The sequence below is a fragment of the Uranotaenia lowii genome, chromosome 3 (assembly GCF_029784155.1).
Source record: "Uranotaenia lowii strain MFRU-FL chromosome 3, ASM2978415v1, whole genome shotgun sequence".
NCBI lineage: Eukaryota > Metazoa > Arthropoda > Insecta > Diptera > Culicidae > Uranotaenia > Uranotaenia lowii.
The window spans coordinates 130,370,825-130,388,572 of record NC_073693.1 but is presented as its reverse complement, the minus strand read 5'-3'; the positions used below and the strand labels follow the sequence as shown (position 1 = coordinate 130,388,572).

Genomic DNA, 17,748 nt, shown 5'->3' with positions numbered 1-17,748 from the left:
TAGTTTCCTACTGACTTCTATAGCGTTCCATTTTTTCAGTTAGTTATTTGTATGAGACACCCTTGTTGACCGTGTTTTTTAAATGTTTTTTCATAGTTGAACCAAACAATTTTGGTTTAAACTTTAACATCGCCAAAAATATTGTCGCCTCGTGTTCAATGTTTCGCAACCCACGCTAGTAGGTACCTATGTAATTCATTCATTAGAAGGTACCAGCTCGGGGAGACTGCACTTGCACGCGCAATTTCCACAACGGATTTTGTCTTCGGAAGTCATTCAGCTCATCCACTAGTTAACCACCATACTGTTGCCCTGCTACCTTCTATAAACCTGTTGGATTCGCGAGAGCGAGTGAGAGTGCTGCTGGTTGAACCTTATCTGTTTTGGTTGGTGCTCTGCTGAGCTGAGCTACGTCCGGAACGGAACGGACGGAACGATACCGGTCTAGAGCTGTTGTTGACGATTATGATGAGCCCACCCTGAGTTTGAGCCGTTCTGTTGCTTTTGCCGTTGGCTGATGATGGGAGAGTAAGCTGACTGAAGCAACAGATGGGATGAAACACACGACGTTTCCCTTTTTTTTCTGTTATTTAACAGTGTGGCGGCTGGTCGGAGTCGGAACACGCGCAACGTTACGGTACTCGTACTCGGAGCTCAACTCAACTACTGGTTGGTAGCGTAGCGTAGCTCTAGCGGTATGATGTCCATTGAAAATCTTTTAGTTTATATTTAATCGCAGTCGTGGCAAGAGTGAAATTGGTCGTCGGTCGTGCTCGTCGTTCGTCTCCGAGGCAAGGAAAAGGGCGCTTTGGTTGCGGTTTGGATCTCTGTTTTTCGGTGAAGTTTTAGCAAATATTGGGGACTGTTTCTAAAAAAGTTTTTTGTGTTGATCGATTGAATCTGCGTTGCTTGAGCAAGATTTTGGTGGGCTCCTCAGGTGCTTCTGCATTGTTACCAATCGTGGGAGATTAGCCGTGGAAACCTGTTGAGTGGTTTGTCTCGTTTGTACTGGAAGGTTCTTAAAGGTGAATACTGTTGGACATCGGATCATGGATTTACTTTTAATTGGCTCATCTAAACGCTTCGAGATCAGATTTGATCTGGCAGCGATTAGTGGGTCGAAAAAAGTGACACATTAGAAAATGTAACTTCGATACAAAATAAACCAACTGTGATGTAGAGTTTTTACTTCTCACAGAAGAACACCGGTCTCAGTTGATCTCCATGAGGCGGGTATGATTTCTCATGTACATACATAAATGCTGATCTTGCCTCGGGTGGTACAAAGGTAGGACGATGTCATCCCGACGAAGTTGACCGCATTTCCAACGGTCTGTGACAGATTTTGCGTTTATACGCCGCTTCTGCTGCTGCATCAGTTTGCTCAGTAGAGGTCGTTTAAAATAAGCCGAAAATAGCAACACGGAGGAGAGTTCACAACAGCCGTCGGATCAGCCTGAAGCCGGGTCTGGGGGTCTGGGAATGGGAGCCGTCTCGTTGTTGTTCAGACCTTCGCGTGTGCTCTACTGTACTACTCTCCACCTAACTCGTCGAGACATTGGCGGCATAAGCTGAAAAAATATAAGTTATACGATCATCGGTCAAATACTCTCTCCCATCTCAAGGCAATGCAATGGGTTGACGATGAATGCATGTGTGCGGTTATTGTGGCAAGTGGCGGCAATATGTTTATTGTGAAGCTAAGTGACATCGACCGAAAGCCGGCAAACATAATATCGCTAATTCGGGTTTCTTTTGGCCAAATCCCATTGTGTCTAAGGATAATCGTAATTCAAAAAATAATAAAAAAAAACCTCAACATGCGCCAATTTCAACCGGCTTGTGGGATCGGATCGTGAAGAAGATTAAACCATTTTGTGCTCTGAAATTGCAGAGGGACCGGTGGGGGCCAGAGAAAAAACGTGCACGGCTTCAACAGCTGTGGGTGGATATTATATTTTTTTTAGCTTGGGTGACAGACGGTTTTCTTCTTGTTCCGTGAAGTGTCGGCGCGGTTAAAGCCGGCTGAATGAATGGGGCTAGTGTGCAGTGAGTGATGGTGTACCTTTTTCTCTCTTCTTCTACAGTGCAGATCTTCTAGATCAGTTCCGCAAAAAGATATAAATCCAGTGATCAAAAGGCGCTACAGCGGAGTTGCACAGGTCGAACTCGGAATACCCAAGGCAAGAGGAAAAATCTAGGTAAGTGGTTTTATAACCTTTTTTAATTCGATACACATTATGAACTTAGTTGCAAGTCGTGCGGTAACAAAACCATATCATAAGCGATGTTTTTTGGTTAGAAACCTATTTGGGAAACAAACTTTAAAAATATTCATGAGTTTTTTTAAAACCATTAAGCCGAATATTCGGCTCACCGAATAGTTGAGCTTAGTATTTGTCCGAATAGGCTGAATATTTATTTTTAAATATTATACGTCCATTTTACATATCTTATATAAATAAAAATATAAATTTATATGTCCAATTTTTCAAATGATTTTGGATAATTTATAAAATATTCAAAAGTAATGTTGAAAAAGCTACACAATCATCAAAAGCTTATGGTTTCAGTGAAACATCTCAGATGTATTCGTATATCTTTAAGTGGGAATGCCAATAAGGATCGCTTCATACTTTGATTATCGTTTATTCAAGATTTTTTTTATATATACAGGCTTGCCCATGCAATAAATAATTCGAGATAAGTCGAATTTGGCCGGGATATCCAGATATTGTTTAAAACTTCCTGGATTTTTTTCCTGCTCTTTGGCGATAGAGGTCTTAGAAGCGACAATAAGTCATCAGATGTCCTTTCAGTTATAGACAATCGAATACCACTATTCGGTACATCTCGACTTAACACCCACAAATAATATTGCTTGTCGGTGGACATTTTAGAAAACTCCATGCAAATTTCACTATCGGTGTGAGCCTGTCGGCACAACATAACGTCGTGACAAAAAAATCTGTTCAAACTATTGCTTATTGATTTAAATGTCAATCTTTCATCAGATACAATTTTCCTTTAGGGGTTTTTCAGAGCTGGCGTTTTCCATTTCGATAAATTTTTTGTGGGCTCCTTTTTGTTCTTTGAAATCACATTCTAGAAGTGATTTGGTAATTTTTGCTGTTATGTACAAAAATTAAACTCTGTGCTTATTACAAAATTTTCAAACATCCTATGGAAAAAGACCCTAACTAAGCTTTGCCTCATGTACAATTGTTATTATGGCATTATGCCAATTTACTCAATTTCTTGAGATTGAACTCTATCTCTGAAAAATGTAAATTACGTAAATAATTACGATTACGATTGGTGCAAGAAAGCTTTTATATGTCCAGTGGGGCTAATAGCTTTTATGTAAATCACTCTAGTATACAGTAAGGTTTTTTTTTACACTGATATACGTACCGCGTAAAAAAAAAACCGTGTAAAAAAAAACCGTGTTAATTCCCGAAAACCGTGTAAAAAAAAACCGTGCTAATTCCCGAAAACCGTGTAAAAAAAAAACCGTGTTAATTCCCGAAAACCGTGTAAAAAAAGACCATTCGAATTCTGCAGCTCTGAAGTTCTGACACTTAAGACCTGAGACCTGAGACTTGAGACTTGAGACCTGGACTTGAGGATGTAAACTAGAGACATGAGACCTGAGACTTTAGACATGACACCTGAGACCTAAGTCCAGGGACCTGAGATCTGAGACATGAGATCAGAGACTTGAAGAATGAGACCAAAGACATGGGACATTAGACCTGAGACCTGAGACTAGAAACCTAAGACATAAAACACGAGACCTGAGACATGGGACATGAGACCTGAGACATGACACCTGAGACCTGAGACATGAGACATGAGACATGAGACATGAGACATTAGAAATGAGACCTGAGACATGAGATATGAGACATAAGACATGAGACCTGAGGTATGAGACAAGAGCCATGAAAGATTAGACCTGAGACATGAGACTTTAGACCTGAGACAAGCTACTAGTGTTATTACCGCGAAAAATTATATTAGCTCCGATTTCAACTTGCGACCCCTCTAGTGAAAGGGTTTGGCTTGTAGGTGACGAAAAATAGTGTCGCGAGTTCGCTAGTATAAGCTACTAGGGTTAGTACCGGTAGAAATTATATTAGCTCCGATTTAGACTTGCGACCCCTCTAGTGAAAGGGTTTGACTTGTGGGTGACGAAAAATAGTGTCGTGACATCGCTAGTACAAGCTACTAGTTTTAGTACCGCGAGAAATTAGTTTAGCTCCGATTTCAACTTTCGACCGGTAAAGTGAAAAGGTTTGACTTGTAGATGACGAAAAATAGTGTCGCGACTTCGCTAGTACAAGCTACTAGGGTTAGTACCGCGAGAAATTAGTTAAGCTCCGATTGAGACTTGCGACCCCTCTAGTGAAAGGGTTTGACTTGATGATGACGAAAAATAGTGTCGCGAAATCGCTAGTACAAGCTACTAGGGTTAGTACCGCGATAAATTTGTTAAGCTCCGATTTAGACTTGCGACCCCTCTAGTGAAAGGGTTTGACTTGTGGGTGACGAAAAATAGTGTCGCGACATCGCTAGTACAAGCTACTAGTTTTAATACAGCGAGAAATTAGTTTAGCTCCGATTTCAACTTTCGACCGGTCAAGTGAAAGGGTTTGACTTGTAGATGACGAAAAATAGTGTCGCGAGTTTGCTAGTACAATCTACTAGGGCTAGTACCGCGATAAATTGGTTAAGCTCCGATTTAGACTTGCGACCCCTCTAGTGAAAGGGTTCGACTTGTTGGTGTCGAAAAATAGTGTCGCGACTTTGCTAGTACAAGCTACTAGGGTTAGTACCGATAGAAATAAGATTAGCTCCGATTTCAACTTTCGACCGGTAAAATGAAAGGGTTTGACTTGCAGGTGACGAAATATAGTGTCGCGACTTCGCTAGTACAAGCTACTAGGGTTAGTACAGGTAGAAATTAGTTTCAACCCTAGTAGCTTGTACTAGCGAGCTCGCGACACCATTTTGCATCACCTAAAAGTGAAGCCCTTTCACTTGAACGATCGAAAGTTGAAATCGGAGCTAATCTAATTTCTACCGGTACTAACCCTAGTAACTTGTACTAGCGAAGTCGCGACAATATTTTTCGTTACATTCAAGTTAAACCATTTCATTTGACCGGTCGCAATTCTAAATCGGAGCTTAACTAATTTTTCGCGTTACTATCACTAGTAGCTTGTACTAGCGATTTCGCGACACTATTTTTCGTCACCTACAAGTCAAACCCTTTCACTAGAGGGGTCGCAAGTCTCAATCGGAGCTTAACTAATTTCTCGCGGTACTAACCCTAGTAGCTTGTACTAGCGAAGTCGCGACACTTTTTTTTCGTCATCTACAAGTCAAACCTTTTCACTTTACCGGTCGAAAGTTGAAATCGGAGCTAAACTAATTTCTCGCGGTACTAAAACTAGTAGCTTGTACTAGCGATGTCACGACACTATTTTTCGTCACCCACAAGTCAAACCCTTTCACTAGAGGGGTCGCAAGTCTAAATCGGAGCTAATATAATTTCTACCGGTACTAGCACTAGTAGCTTGTACTAGCGAAGTCGCGACTTTATTTTTCGTCACCCACAAGTCAAACCCTTTCATTAGAGGGGTCGCATGTTGAAATCGGAGCTAAACTTATCACTCGCGGTACTAATTCTAGTAGCTTGTCTCCGGTCTCAGGTCTCATGTCTCATGCTGAGGTCTCAAGTCTAATATCCCCTGTCTCAGTTTCCAGGTCTCAGGTCTCATGTCTAATTTCTAATGTTTCATGTCTCAGGTCTCATGTCTCATGTCTCAGGTCTCAAGTCTCAGGTCTCAGGTCTCAGGTCTCAGGTCTCAAATCTCAGGTCTCAGGTCTCAGATCCCAGGTCTCAGATCCCAGGTCTCAGGTCTCATGTATCATGTTCTTAGTCTAAGAGATAAGATTTTCCCAACTTCAAAAAGATTCTAAGTGTTTTCCTTTGAAAAGGACTTAGAATATTTTCTCTCAAAAACCGTGTTAATTCGCGAAAACCGTGTAAAAAAAAACCGTGCTAATTCCCGAAAACCGTGTAAAAAAAGCCGTGTAAAAAAAAACCGCGTAAAAAAAAACCGTGTAAAAAAAAACCTAGGTGTATCTGAATCAACAAATGTTTAGTTCAATCAAAACTTATAAAAAAAGTTTAATTTTTCAACTGATGTTAAGTCGCGAATGCCATAAAGATGGTAAAACGACTATAATCGAAACAAAAAAGAAAAAAAAGTTACAATAGGTATTTCTGAAGGAATATTATTATACTTTTGAAAACAAATAAGATTTCTTTTGGATATACCTAAATTTATATAAGGGTTCCATTTTATATTTAATACAATTTATTTCATAGCCGTTTATTTCATAGTTTGATTTTTCCGTGCGAAGGACCCATTGTTTTGCCAACCATCTAAGAATTTCGTAGAGTTCTCTAAATTCACTCTTCACGATCTGAGTCAGAAGTCATAAATTCCTCGAGTCAAGAACTCTGGAAAAGGAATAACTGTTAAAACAGAGAATCAATGAAACAAATTACCTGCATATGTCGAAGTTTAAAGAGACTGTAGTACTATAGGCTCGTTAGTCGAAGTTTCTTGTTTTTACGTATGGTTTTCAAGAGACGTACTAATATGACGGTGAGAGAAAAAGTACGAAATCGTAGGGCGAAATTCGAGATTGACGAAATTTTTGTGTGAAAACTCTAGCGCAAGAAAAAAAAATCGCAATAATAACAAAAACTATATATTATCTCTTTCATTGAAAATTGGATTTCGTGCAATGTTTTGCAGTCGCAGTTATCCGTACAAAGGTTGACTGACAAAAGCTTAGCGTGTAAAATTCCGACAGATTTTACACTGATTTGACAGGTCGCACGAATGTACAAGTTCGCACAAATGTCGCAGTCATGAGTGCGCAGTCCAATTTAGTGCGCTGCGATTAATATTGCGATTTTCTTCGTGCACGTGCATTTTGTCAGTCTCGAATTTCGTTCAACGATTTCGCCGTATTTCTCTCACCTTCATATTCGTACGCCTCTTGAATTCATTTCTAAGCAATCAGGGTAACCATTGGTAAAATCAGTACAATATCAATTCAAAACAAACTGCCAGGATGAAGTTTAAAAATTTCACTCCGAAAAAAAGCAAAACGGGTACATTTCTAAGCATTAAATGTTCAGTAGGTATTAATAAATTAAACTATGGATCCACTATTTTTGCAATATTCTTGCATTTCAGGATAAATGCGAATAATGAGGGACTTCATCCGATGCCTGAATTTGCGCTACCCGAAAATGTTATCTGGAGACTATCAATTTCCGGACAAAATACAGTAGTCTCAGCATCCTTTACTGGGACTCGGATTCGTCCTACGGCGGGTTTAAAGAAATTGCTTCCATTGAAACAAGTAGCCAACCGTCCTGATATTACTGTTAGAAGTAGATTTATTCGGGAAACAACAAAAGCATATCTACATCAATCCCACCATCAGAGCTCGCAGATAGTGTTGACCGGTGCTGGAAGTGATTTTTATGAATAAATAAGTGTAATAAAAAACTACATTTGAAATTTTCTGAACATTTATTTTGAGTTTCTGAAATGCTTGATTTTCTGAACATGGCTTAAGAATTGAAATGTTATGAACCTATTCGTTTTTAAGTAAAGTTGGCTTAAAATTGATCAAGAATGCATTGCAAATACGTGGTGTTTGTTTGGACTATTAATTTGGTCGTTGTTGGTAAATCGTCGCTGGTTCCACCAACGCAAAAACATAAGAACTCAACTGCATTTACATTAGATATCTATATATATAAAAATGAATTTCTGTCTGTCTGTCTGTCTGTCTGTCTGTTCCCTATAGACTCGGAAACTACTGAACCGATTTGCGTGAAACTTGGCAGGTGGGGGTAATGGAGGCCGGGGAAGGTTCCTATTCTGGTTTGGGACCTCTCCCCCTTACAGGAAGGGGGGGAGGGGCCTCCCAAATAAAAGATAATTTTTTGCATAACTCGAGAACCAATCAAGCAAATGGTATCAAATTTGGCTTGAGGTGGTATTTGGGAACGGGGAATATTTCAATGAATATTAGGTACCTCTCCCTCCTCTCAGTGGGGTGATAAGAAGGGGGGAGGGGGGCTACCTTATCTATCTATCTATATATATAAAAATGAATTTCTGTCTGTCTGTCTTTCTGTCTGTTCCCTATAGACTCAAAAACTACTAAACCGATTTACGAGAAACTTGGCAGGTGGGGATATTGGAGGCCGGGGAAGGTTTCTATAATGGTTTGGGGCCCCTCCCCTAACAGGAAGGGGGGGAGGGGCCTCCCAAACAAAATATAATTTTTTGCATAACTCGAGAGCCAATCAAGCAAATGGTATCAAATTTTTCATGGGGTGGTATTTGGGAACGGGGAATATTTCAATGAATATTAGGTGCCCCTCCCTCCTCTCAGTTGGTTGATAGGAAGGGCGAGGGGGGCTACCTTACAATTTTTCATATAACTCGAAAACTAATTAAGATATTGGAACCAAATTTGGGATGGGAAGGTATTTTGATACGAAAAATATTTCAATGATTATTTGAGACCCCTCCCTCTTTGCAGTTGAAAGGGGGAGGAGCCTCTTTCATATTTTTTCACATAACTCAAAAAATAATAAAGCAAATGGAGCCAAATATGGCATAGGAAGGTGTTTGGATACGAAAAATATGTCTACGATTATTTGAGACCCCTTCCTCTTTCCAGTAGGGAGTAATAAAGAGGGGAGGGGACCTCTTTTTAATTTTTTACATAACTTAAAAATTAATCAAGCAAATGGAACCAAATTTAGCATGGGCGGATATTTGGGAACGTGACCTGTTCTAATGATTGTTTGAGACCTCTTCCTTCTTCCAGAGAGGAGAAAGGAAAGGGGGAGGGAAGTTTCATACAATTTTTATTGCATAACTCAAGAACTACACAAGCAAGTAGAACCAATTTTGGCATGGAACGATATTTGGGTACGAGAAATGCTTCTATGAATATTTGGTATCCCTCACTCCTTCAAAAAGGTGGATGAAAAGGGGGAGAAGAGGTCTCCCTTACAATTTTCAATATTACTGGAGAGCTGATCTAGCAAATTGAACCATATTTGGCACGTGAGGGTATTTGGATACGAGAAATGTATCTATTATACATTGAAGCCCCACATTTTTTCAGCAAAAAGATATAAAAGGGGAAAAGGGGGCTTCCATACAATTTTTTTGCATGATTCGAGAATTAATAGAGCAAATGAAATAAAATTTTGTATCAAAAAGTATTTCAGTACAAAAAATACTTTTATGAATATTAAATTCTCACCCTTCTATTCAATGGGGAGAACGGAAGGGGGAAGGTACTTCCTTTCAAGTGTATGCATAGCTCAAGACTCAAGAAAAGAGTAAAGCTTACATTTAACTTTTTTTTTACAAAATCCGAGCAATGGACAAAACTTAACATGGAAAATCATTTTGGTATGATTCTATGATTATCTGACACACCATCCTCCTTTCAGTGAGTAGGTACATAGGAGGAAGGATGTGAGCCCAATACAATTTTGTGAGCCTAAGTTCTCAATTTATGCTAACAAAGCTAACAAATGGAAACAAATATGGCATGGAAAGGTACTTAGTTACGAGATATGTTTTTACGATTGTTATAGACCCTTACGCCTTCCATGTAAATTTTGTTAAAAACATATCAACCAATGGAACAATATTTGATACAAGAAGATTTTTGGGAACGAAAAAAATGGGTATGATTATTAAAGATCACTATCTTCATTCAGCAGGGGGGAAGGGAAGGACAGAGGGGGGGGTGTTCTCTTATCAGTTTTTAGCAAAAACCCAGAACATATCAAGTACAAACAACCATATTTTATCAGTTGGATTGTTTGCGTACGATTAATTTGAGACCCTCCTTTCTAGGGCGAAGCTTAAAGAATCATATTAAAATTATCAGAATTTTAACACAAATTAAAAGATCAAGATTTAGAATATTACTTAAAGTTACTTTAGTGTTGCAATCCGAAACTCCAGCTGCAGCTATCATTTTATAGCGGTTGCTTATGAATTATTTTATAATTTGATTTAAAATAATGCCAACAAAACAATAAAAATATGAATATATTCTGAAAATATCATTCGATTTTGAAAGGTGTAGCAAAGCACACCGGGTCAGCTAGTGACAAATAAACCTCAAATGTGCTTAAATCTGGTTGCTCACCGTTCCTACTGTAATTCGAATGTTTTTTTACGAGATCTGATATGATTATAAAAACATATCTTGCAGTCTAGTGCGGATACAGCTTGACATCACGGACAAAATTTCATGAAGCTTACTTCGGCACATGACAAATTTATCAGCTGTCATGTGTAAACAAATAATTCAAGAACGTACAGAACAAGGTGTGAAAAAATTTATGTAAATTTTTGACCGATCGAAAAGTGCACGCTAACTTTTGGCTACCCCTTAAAGGCGTAAAATTGACCCGTTATTGAGAACCTCTACGATCTGTCAAATAACGGGTCATTTTGTCGGGTCAATATTACCCCTTATTTCGAAAAGCTCGAGTCCGCTCCAAAGGGGTACTTTTAGATGGTGTTACATCCATAACGTTGCAATTTGTCTGGTAAATTGCCTGTGATGAGAAAAATTGTAAGTTTTTGATTGAATTTTTATATAGTTTCCATTCTGAAATTATAATGCATCCATCCTTGTTATTTCAGAGCTAAGCAGTTCCGGATCAACGAGACGAAAATAAGCCGATGTTTGGAAGTCGATTCGCGTCGAATTAACATTTAGGGTAATTTTGAATTTTCAAATAATTCGAAGTCATTTAAATTGTATTTTCAATTAAATAAACCACATGAAACATGATAATTTGTTGTGATTTATTTCCCAGCAAACATTGCCCATAAGCAGCTCCCGAAATTTCCACCATACGAAAGCCTTTCAAATAAGGGGCAATTATCATCCGCAAGCATTTGGAATAAGGGGTAATTTTCATCCGCTGAAGCGTTATCAAGCTGAGTACCCCTTAAAGGGTAAAGCGACTTTATCCGTAAAAAGGAGTTCTCCCAGTCTTATCGAATAACGGGTCAAAAGTATTCGTTAAGGGGTAGCCAAAAGTTAGCGTGTGTGCAGGCGAATCTAGTTATTCAAGAAAATTACAATACCAGGTGCAAACAGGTGTTTAAAAATATTTACAGGCTTCCAACTAAACTCATTTACTCTTCCAGTTCTGATAACATTTTACCTTTAGTAGATCTATGTGATTTCCAAACCATAATGTATGTTTTCGATAATCTGCACTCATCAAATACCATCAAAAACCTTACTTACTACTGGAGTAAAGCATGGATCACTACAAATCTGGACGCACTATTTATTTTACCATAGTGCTCCTTGTTGTCGGATCTGGAATGTTTTGGCAGCACTTTGTAGAGGAATGTTTCTTCTACCAGTGCTGAAAATTTCATTACGATTCGACGTGGTCGGGTTCCAAAATCGCGAAATCGTTAAAAATGGTCAAATCAACCGTGTGTAGCGTTCTCAAACGTTTCCGTGAGATGCGTACTATAGATCGGCAGGTTCATACCAAGCGTTATAGTGGACCTAAGAATCAGAAACTGCATTTGAAGGTGTTGAGAACGATCAAGGAAAACACAGGGTAGTCGGACTATGACATTGCCAAGAAATTCAACGCCGACCGGTGCATCGTCAGCAGAATTCGTCTACGCGAAGGAATACGATCCTATCGGACCAGTAAGCAACCAAACCGGACATTGAAGCAGAATTTAGTAGCCAAAGGACGTGCCCGCAAGTTATACGAGAAGATTCCAACGAAGTTCGACGGATGCATCCTCATGGATGACGAAACGTACGTGATGATGGATTTTTGGCAGCTTTCTCGCCAAAAATTATGTAAAGCCACTGCAGTGGTGCACTGCACTGGTCATGGTGATGTCGCCGGCAACTTCAAATTCATTTTTGCTGATAAGTGTGCAAGAAAGTGTTTGATCTGGCAAGGACAACAACTTACCCAATGAATTAAAAGAAATAAATAGTCGCTCAACTTGAAAAATAACGTGCTTCAAATATTTAAAGAAAAACTTAGTCGAAAAACAAGTCGAACAAAGCTTGTCTTAAGAATTTTTTTAATTGCAGCGTTAATCCTTTGTAAATTTTAGTTTAGATGTAGAATGTTTTTTTTTTTTGAATAATTTAAATTGAATCTCTTAAAAAGAAATCTCTTTCCATTGATATTCATAGTTGTAAGTTAGTTTAATTCGTATTGTCACATTTCCTCGCACTAGATTATAAACATTTTTGAGTTCTCAGCATGAGTAAAATTATGCTCGCGTTTTTGGTTTAATTTTTCTTTGTTCAATTGCTGCCAGATGTCCTGGGAACAGTAGCGTCCATTACCAGGGAGCTACAAAATAAAATTCTAAAAAAAAAGAAAAAATACTTAATTTATAGAACTACAGCTTGATTAGTTTCTTCTTTTTTTTTGTTTCGATTATAGTCGTTTTATCATCATTATGGCATTCGCGACTTTATCAACGATACAGTTGGCGGATCGTTATTGAAAAACTTATCCGGTACAACTGTGTTCGTTGTTTACTCTTGGGCTCGAACTCGCGGACATCTGCTCAGGAGACAACAGACTTGCCAACTGAGCTATATCACAAGCCCATTATTTTCTTCTGAAGTTGGCCTTTTTGTAAGGCGTCGGAAAAATAATCAGAGGATTTTTTTTCATTTAGAATTAATTTGCACCTTACAACCCTTAATTCCCATACCTTCACGGAAATAATCATTCTCACCTTTATTCACATTTTAGCTCACTGTAAGATTTTCTAGGACCTCTAGAAAGATTTACAGAATAAACTTTAGTTAGTTGATTTCCAGCTATTTTGGGGCCGTAACTCAATAGGACTTTCCTAGATTTTCTCAGATCCCGCCGAACAAATTTGGTCAATGAATTTATTCATTAAACAATATCTCAAAAACCACTTATCAGATCGCCACAAAATTTTGCACATATAAACGTTATTTTACTAGGTTGTATCACTGAAAATTTCATCAATATTCATCCATCCGTTCAAAAGTTAGTCACAAATAGAAGTGTTGCATTTTTTTGAATACAGTCCTTAGAAACAGATTCTCGATATTTTAAGTTGAGCGAAGGCCTGACGTAGGCTGCGAGCCATGTGGTTTATGTAGAGGTGGGGACAAGACTACCCTTGCACGAGTGTGAGAATCAGTTTTTTTAATGTTTTGATTGCTACGTCACAAACGTTCCTGGCGTCTCGACGTTGGAGTCGCCTTGCGACGGCAGTTTTCATACGTACATAATGCCATCGAGCTTGGGTATCCAGTGGAAGTCATCATAATCAAAGTACTTATGTTCAAAATTAAATCTTATTATCCTTCCGTGCAAAAGCGATTAAATAATTTCCAAATGATTCCAAATACTAACACAGCTCGTACCCTTTGTCTTTTTTGAGTAGTTTAATTATGAAATTTTTTTGTTAGAAATTCTACAAACTGGCACTAAATTTTATTTAAAAGGTGATCTTACATTTTGCATTCTATACAGGCATTTTCGGAATTTTGAAACAGAAGCTGTTTATGACAATGATCAAATAATTTTTATTTAGGTTCCCAAAAAATGAAAAATGACCAAGGATTTTTATTTTAGGACTAATTTTGAACGGATTCCTCTTAAGTCCTCCAACATATTCTGCTCTGCCAGCTTCTTCTAGGAACTTTTGACGCACCAAAAAGCAGCCGTTGCTGCTAGTTCCGATTTCATACTAGTTTTTGGCGGAAGAAAAATGTTTGGAGGAAACTAATTCTTTTGCAGCGGAATCCGTCAAACTACTTCGAAAATCCGAAAAATGAAATTGAAAACGAAAATTTTAAACGCACCGAGAATCATTACGCATTCACAACACGACGGCATCTTGAAAACTTAGTAACAAGCTCTCATAGTAACCCCAATAACAAACATTCTGGGACGTTGCTACGGTTTCATCGGTGCGTTGAACGTTCGCCACCGCGACGGCGTCGTGTTACGTCACAATCGTTCATAAACAACTGTATGGATACAACGAACTAACACTAAAAATTTTGGTTGTCCCCACCTATACATAAACCACATGGGGCTGCGAGGGCTCATGTCCTTGGGTACTACGTATCTACTACCCTATGTATTTTCTTAAAAACCTGAAATCCAGTCAAACATAATGGAATAGTTTTGTTGCTTGAGGAAAGCTAATCAAAAATGATCTTTAACACCCTTGTTCAATTTTTTTTCTCTATTGATAATCACGATTACGAACTGTTGCGCTTTCATGCCACATGCCACAACAGAAATATCAAAAGCATTACTCATAATGCTACTAACATTGTTTCACAAATCTTCAAATGTCCTTCGTAAACTTGAGAAAGTCAAACGTTCCGAAGAGTAACAAGAGTTTACCGAGTTAATCCGGAAATAAAACACATGTGTACGATACATTGGAAACATTTGAAATTCTAATTTGTCTATGGATATTTAAAATACTTTACATTTACACAAAATTTCTCATGAAATTTAATTTCTTGTCCGACAATCACCATGTAGATAGTAGCACTTTTCAGAAATCTTTTAGAATTTCACTTTTTAGATCATCTCATCAAACCCGAAACGTTCTCGATAATAACAAGAACGTACATTTTGTTGAGAATAAATCAACGCCTTCTTCGTTTCTGGGGATGGAGCTACTTTGCGCCATCGTCGTCGTCAATGGAAGACTCAAATTAAATTATGAAATGGTCATATCCATTCAGAAGATTAAAAGACACTTTTGGTCGACATTTCTAAACCGTTGGTTCATTAAAAGACGCGTTTGATTAGTATGTACACATTTACAACTTGACTTCGGCCGTAACCTAGTTTCTTTGAAATGTATGTTCGAACCAGTAAAAGTTTTATAGCGGTATTTTATCGAAACGTCGGTCACATCTTTCCCGAGGATTCTTCAAAACAATTTAACATTATAAAAATTGCGGTTCGAAAAACATAAAATCAACTAGGTTGCAGCTGAAAGAAGCACGTGTTTGTTTATTAATATAGTACATTCTGTGTTTTGCTTATCGCAAAGTTATTTGTTTGATGTGGTCAGTCACTCAGTCAGCTAGTCTGTCAGCAGCAGATATCGCACGCCGTACACAGAAAATGTTTATACAACTTACTGATATTGTTACCTACCCACCACTGACTGTCGTTCGCACTTTTCTGAGATATCGCGCCACACTTGCCGCCGCAGCATTGATATAAATTAACCCAATTCATGCCCGACTGCATGGAAAACGCGGGTGCAACAAATTATCTGTAATCACTGTTGATAAAAATAAGCCCCAATCGCTCAGATAAAACTGATCCAAAATAATATCTAATGTGTGTGTCGAGTAGATGCGGGTATTTAGGCGCTATTTGATCTATTCAGTTTGAAGAAAATGGACCTGTGATTTTTTTAAATTAAAAAAAATCAAAGTTTGGAAGATTTTACGTAACGTAGCTGCTTTATATGGATTCATAATCAAGAAGGAATCCACTGAATAACGTTCTCGTTAGACGTTCAATCGAAGCCGATCTTAGTCATAAATATTTTCAATAAGGCAAAAAAAAAACAAACAGGCCGTGATCCAATGTAACAGGAATAAATTTCAAAACAATAGATAAGGTGAACATGATTCAAGCAATTCGTTACTTGATCTCGTCATTTCCTGTGTTAATGGTATCGTTGCATAGGGCCGAATAAAAACATCTTCACTTTCGACGAACTGCTTCATTTGACGTCTCATTTTTTTTCTCTTCAAACAAAATAATTATTTTATTCTAATTCTTTTCTAATTTATTTTATGGCTAATTTGGCACTCAGTGAAAACCAGGGTATGCATGCAGTGAACAAGGTCCAAGTGCTGTTGAAGTACGTGAGCAAAATATTTTTTAACATCGTACGGATTTGCGCCGAAGGGTCTCAGATTTGTCCTAAAATTTCACCGAAGCTTAGCTTAGGTGTTTCATAATCGAAGTTTTGTTGGTGAATAATTTAGATTTTGTGTTTTTGAGATAATAAACGATCGTATTTATAAAAAAAAGTGAATCGTTCTTCAATTTCAAACTAAAATATTGACAGGTGATCAGAATCTGTCAATTTATCAGTAAACCAACACAAATTTTTCTCAAATGGACTCGTTCCACTCATCACAAAATTATACAAAGTCCGACTGAGCAAGTTGCCTAAATTAGCGAAAATACTCGCTTAAACATCAGCCATTAGCTCAGCCGGCTGGGCACACACCGGCGCGATCTGTAATTGATTTGACCAATGTGTTAACAGCCGACAAACAAGACCATATTCAAGATGAAGAGATAGGCGGCGCATCTCACACGAACCTATTCGGAAGAAAACGCTGACTCGTGTGTCATGCTTCTTTCCCTTTGCTTCTTCTGTTGGTTGAAAAAAAAAAACAAAAAAAAAGTAAACGACAGGCTATTCATCACACGTTTTAGAATTTCGCGTTCGCGTTTATTTGACAATCGTTGGGCGGGCAGGCGCGGTAAGAATGTCGGTTCGGAAACGCCCTGTTCCGTTTACAGTTTACGGCCGGCAAAGATTTTACTGCGCCCGGTGAAGAGCTACCAGCAGCAGCTAAAGCCGGCTTATTTAGTGTTAAGTACTCTAAAACTGAATTTGAATTTAACGATCGGTTTCAACCGACGTGATTTGCGCGAAAATGGCGAAACATGTGAGCAGTGAGTACCTACAATATAGTCGAAGAACTCGAGTCATGCTCAAAATTAAAAGCCCATTAACCAAATACTTTTTGGTAACGTTTTTCTTGTATCCATGTAAACGATTTAAAGTTGAAATCCATCGAAATTGTATGACACTTTTCAAGCAAATAGTTTCAAACAAATATATCAAATATTGTTTACTACTTTCTTCCTTTTCATTCATTGGAACCTTCAGATCAATAAAAGTTTAACTCGAAAACATTGTTAAAATCATCCAGAAAACTTATTTTAAATTTGATCAACAAAGCTGAATTTTAACCTCAAATGACTGATTTAAAGCGAAATCCTTGACAGTGATAACCTACCTACCATTAATTAAAAGAGAAGAAGAAAAAAAAACAAAAACCAACCGGTGAAAGCGTAAGCAAACGGACCTGCATCTGGTTTGGATATCACAAAATGAATTGGGCAGAGAGCTCAATTGCTTTATGAATGAAGCCCCAGCAGCTTGATTCGCACATATCGTCGTATGCAAATGTTGCGTCCCATTCATGAAACACTCCGGCAAATTAACACGTCCAATGACCCATTCAAATCGGGTGGAACATATGTGGCACTTAGTAATAAAAAAAAACAATAATTAAATCATATGCTTAACATAACGGTGGAACAACCTGAACGGTTAACGACAATACTTTTAGTGGACGATTAAAATTCGTTTCCAGTTGAACTGCGGGTTAGTGCCGGTTTTTTTTTAATTTGCTTGTGCGCCCCCGTTCAAACTTTGAGCATGAATCGTAGACAGTAACGAAAAAAAAACACGACCGCACTACAAAAAAAAACCATGGATTCAAATGTATACTTTCCCCAACATGTTTTTATTTATTGAG

At 38.2% G+C, this 17,748-nt stretch overlaps 1 protein-coding gene across 3 annotated transcripts in view; it reads left to right on the top strand.

Moving 5' to 3' along the window:
• Positions 1-716: 716 nt before the first annotated feature.
• Positions 717-17,748, top strand: part of LOC129751037 (excitatory amino acid transporter 3) — a 66,957-nt gene continuing 49,925 nt past the window's right edge. For 2 of the 3 annotated variants that reach the window (XR_008738574.1, XM_055746284.1), the window contains exons 1-2: positions 717-1,025; positions 2,088-2,201. The gene's annotated coding sequence lies outside the window, so the exon portion shown is untranslated. The remainder of the gene's footprint in view (positions 1,026-2,087; positions 2,202-17,748) is intronic. The other variant, XM_055746285.1, reaches the window with a different exon arrangement.